We start from the raw sequence: 4,538 nt of genomic DNA on the forward strand, positions 1-4,538 counted from the left end.
CAGGGCCGTTGACAGGGCCTGGGAGTCCTGGCTCTTGGCCCAGGCTATTGTCCACCTGCAGGGGAAAGGAAGTGTGTGTGCTTGTGTACAGATGGACTGAGAGGAAGCAGTGACACTGCCCAGGCCAATCAGGGAGAAGGCTTGGGGGTGCTCCACTTTACAGGTAGAAAAGCCTCGTTTGAAGCCCAAACCCAGGGTCCCAGGGGGAAGACTGAGGCTGCCCCTGACTCAGTGTCCCTGTCACCAGCCCGCTTGGCCTCATCCTCTCAGAATGAAGCTGAGCTCAGGAAAAGAGTACCTGGTGAGTCAGACTGTGTCTACCCCCACTCCCCCCATGTCTGACTCAACCAAGGTGATGAGAGGGCAGTGAGAGACTCTGCCCCATTGTGCCAGGGAGCCCCCTGGGCAATGTGCCCATTTGGGCCATAGGCAGATCCTTCCAGCAAAAGGGCGGGTTAGCCAGACAGAAACAGGGAGACCCAGCCCAGAACAGCCAAGGGGAAACGTGACAAGGCTGGTGGGCAGGGAGAGCCCAAGCAAGCTAGCCAGAAAGCCTAGGCAGGACTGGGCTCAGGGTAAGTCAAGGGTAGCTGGAGGCCTACGGTATGGTGATAGCAAGGAAACTGAGGCACTCGGACAGCAGAGCTGCTTGGAGCGAGGTGAAAGCGCCGCAGAACGGACTTGTGTGGAGAATATGTGGTCTGCAGTTCTGTAGCGTACATGCGTTTCATATGGCCTGGTGCCCCTTTTAGGCCAAACTTCCTCAGCTGCCCCATCCTTCTTGACCCAGTAAGTTTGGGCCAGATAGTCCCCAACTTAGACTGTGTGGTGATTGGAATTGGGAAGGTTCTGGGACCTTTTCGGTGAATCATTCTTATTCCTCTTCTACCCCCAGGCATCATGAAAAGAGGAGTGAGGATATCTTTGAGGGCTGTCTCTTCAAGGGCAGAATGAAGGCAGTCCCTGTTCCGGAGCTCAGAAACAAGTTCAGGGGTTTTGTGGGGGGCAGTGCTTATGGTAAAAGGTGTCCATGAATGATTTCTATCCGTTTTCATTAGGTAGGGAGGGGGAGGAGCAGAGAAGGGACCAGAAACAGAAAAGGGAACTGCTGTGTGTGACTTGGGAGGGGGGAAGCTCTGGGGGCCCTGATAGTGACAGGCGAGGTATAAATAGCTTGGGCCCTGCGGCTCATGTTCTGTCGGCTGCCTGTGACGAGGTGCTCAGGAATTCCACTCTCCTGTTGGCACCCCCCATCTCCAGAACGCTCATTCCCCCATGCCACCTTTGTCCCCTGTCCAAAACCAACCGTTGGGCATCAGTGCTGACCGTCTGCTTGAGAGGCTGAGCTCTCCTGTGGAGGGATGCCCAGCTGGAGACACATGACACATAGCTGGGTTTCACAGTGAAGTGTGTGCGCGCGCGCGTGTGTGTGTAAAAAGGTAGACATTTGATACCCGGTCTGAGGTGCCAGCTCAGGGTTCAGTGAGGTTGTCTTTGAAGCCCTGATGAAGAAGCTAAGGTACAGATCTGAGACATCGCTCCTGGGGAGGAGAGGAAGGGGTAGGGTGGGTTTGCTTGGAGCAGACAGGCTCTTTACAAACTCTACTGGCTCACAGTCCTGTTTTGTGGGCATTACCTGAGGTCCCCCAGTAAGTTAAGGGCACCTCTTAAGGGGCGGGGGGATTTCAGAGGGGAAGCCAGTGAGTGAAGAAAAGAACTCCCAAGTATAGCCTCCCCCCTCTCTCCCCTCTCTCTCCTCTCTCTCCCCTTTCTCCTTCCCTCTGTACAAGAGAGGTTAGTGTGTGGCTCCAGGGGAGTAAGTGAATGGTTGGCAGACAAGGGTGCCCAGTGCCAAGGATGGTTCCCGGCATCCTTCTCACCCCCTCCCACAGAAACCCGAACCTGTTGCTCTCCAGGATAAATTGGGGCCTGACTCAGGCCCCAGCCAGCCAGTCACAGTCAGCCTGACCCAGGCGCAGGCTGGTGACTCAGCCCCCAATATAGCCCATGAGCCTGGGCCCAGCCATGAAAGCTGGAACAGACCGTGCACAATGCTGGTCCTGGGGCCTGCCAAGTGAGGCCCCCCTCCCTGAGAAGGGCTGATGTGCTCCTCCCTGAGGCAGGCAGGGGCCCAGAGAGGGTTTACAGGGGGTTTCATCAGCTGAGTATTTGGGGAGTGCTGGCTGGGGCCACAGGCCGTTTATAGCCCCCTGACTCACCACCCACTGACCTGTCTCAGGAGACCAGGTTGCCTGGCCATTCACCTGCCCCTGCCTTTCCCATCAAGGGACACCAGCCACCGACACTGGCCATATTTAACTTGGGCTGAGTGGAATCGAAGTGACCAGGTCTAATGGGCCATGTCTGAAAATCTTGTTTTTCTGGAGCCAGGGTCATTTCCATAGACACCTGGGATGATACCAGGTTGGCCAGACTCAGAGTTGGTACTCTGATCAATCAGTGATACCAACTGTGGCCCTTGCGTACGTGCCAGGGACTCTGCGGGAGGCTGGAAAGAGCCAGAGGCTGGTTCTAGCCTCTTCACTTCTGGCTCCTGCAACCTTGGCCAGGTCATAGAATTCTTTAAGGCTTCAGTTTTCTCATCTGTAAAATGGAGTTAGTAGTACCCTCATAGGGGTTTTTTGTTTTGTTTTGTTTTTAATTAAAGATGAAAAGAGGTAACATGTGAAGAGAGACCTCTTTACTCTGGCAATGGTGTATCAACAGGACCAGGAGGCACAAAGCCCCCAGTGACGAAGGGGACAGCTTTCTAAAATGAGCCAGTGGGGCAAGTGTCCTAATGGGAAAAGTTCTGTATTCTAAGCAAAAAGGCTGGGGAAAAGCAGGACCACTTTCCCTCCATTGCTCAGGCTCTTGGCTCAAGCCTGGGAAGGAACAGATAAAGTCCCAACTGGAGGCTAACTACCTACCAGACCATGACCTCCGTCTTGGTTTCTAATTCCAGGTGAAGTCACTGATCCTCACTGGTAGGTAATCTTCCAGCCCTTTCCACCACACGTTCTCCAGCCAACTTCCGGCTGGAGTAAAGTGGATTAAAAAAAACAGAAACAGGGTCTCACTACACTCAACAGCAAGAGGCCAGTGGTACCCAGTGGGCTGTGAAAGAATTTCTCCAATTTAGGTTACAACTGAGAACACACCACCTAACGTGACCGAGTGCAGTTCTTCTCGAATTTTTGCTGTGCATACTAATCAACTGGGGATCTTGTTAAAATGTGGATTCTGTGTCAGGAGGTCTGGGGAGGGGGGCTGAGGGTCTGCCTTTCTAACAAGCTGACCATGCTAGTGTGTGGACCACCCTTCGAGCAGCAAGAGGTGAGGCTAAATCAGTACGGTCTTCCAAGAGGAGTCATTAAAAGGGAAGCAAAAGGCTGCCCCGGGGGCAGCCATGTTTATAGGGGCTGGTCACGATGTTAGCACTGGCCCCAGGCCCCTTAGGAAAAGGCCAAGCAAGAAGTGAATTCATTTCCTGCTTAGCGGTGCCCACCACAGTGCCTCATCCTATAGGTATGTGTGGCTTTGGGTATTTGGGCTGATAGAACAAGCTCATTTGGCGCCAGGCAGCAAAGAGGCAGAGAGAAGGCTTCTAGGAAAGCAGCAGTCACAGAGCTGTTTCGCCCACGGTGGCTTATTAATACCCTTGGGGCCTCTCCTATGGAAGCATTCATACGGAACAGCAGATCACAAGGGGTTCCACAGAAAGGAAGGCAAACGAGGACTTTCAGAAGTTATCCACATCGTTCTGCTTGTCCCCACTTTGATCCACTCTCCATCCTTTGCCCTGCTCTCAATTCCAGGGGACTGACTTGACATCACCTGGGCTCTCTGGCTCCCATCTGGGATTAGCCAGTGAGAGGGGTCAAGAGGAATGTGGCAGGTGGGAAGAGAGGGTGTCAGGCCCTGACAAGGGCTGTACCTCCCTCCCTGTGGGTCTGGGGTCCCTTTCCAGGCCTCTAGGCCTTGCTTCCTCCACCCCCCTTCGGGCCCAGGATGGGAGACACTGGCTGGTGCCCCGGGGACTTCACTATTCCTTGCTGGTTCTCTTAATTCTTCCTATGTACGGAGTCCCTTCAAGAAGCCCTCTTCAAGTTCAAGCTGAGTGTGTCACCTCTTCACTGTGTGACCCTACATGATCAGTAAGTCCTGAGGATCCCATGGGGAGTCACAAGGACCGAGCCACGAAGGCTTGCAAGCAGATCTTCTCAGGGCGCTCTTCTCACTGCAGATGGGTGTGGGCATGGGCCCCGGGGCAAGTCATTTGACCCCCCTCACACAGAGAACCCAGCTCATTCCATTCCTGTGCCTGGAAGAGACCCTGGAGACAGGGTCTCTGGGTGCAGACCAGTGGGTCTGCAATCTGGCTGGCAGCACAAGGACTGTCCCCCCAATCCCTGAGGTCATCTGTAGGGTGAGAAATATTGAGGAACCAGATCCTTACGTGAGATCCCTGGTGGAAGGGGAACCGCTCTGTCCTGATTGTGTTCTGAGGTGTTTAACAAAGAAAAAGCCACAGAGTC

The sequence above is a fragment of the Lontra canadensis genome, unplaced genomic scaffold (assembly GCF_010015895.1).
Source record: "Lontra canadensis isolate GAN:19392208 unplaced genomic scaffold, GSC_riverotter_1.0 scaffold2, whole genome shotgun sequence".
NCBI lineage: Eukaryota > Metazoa > Chordata > Mammalia > Carnivora > Mustelidae > Lontra > Lontra canadensis.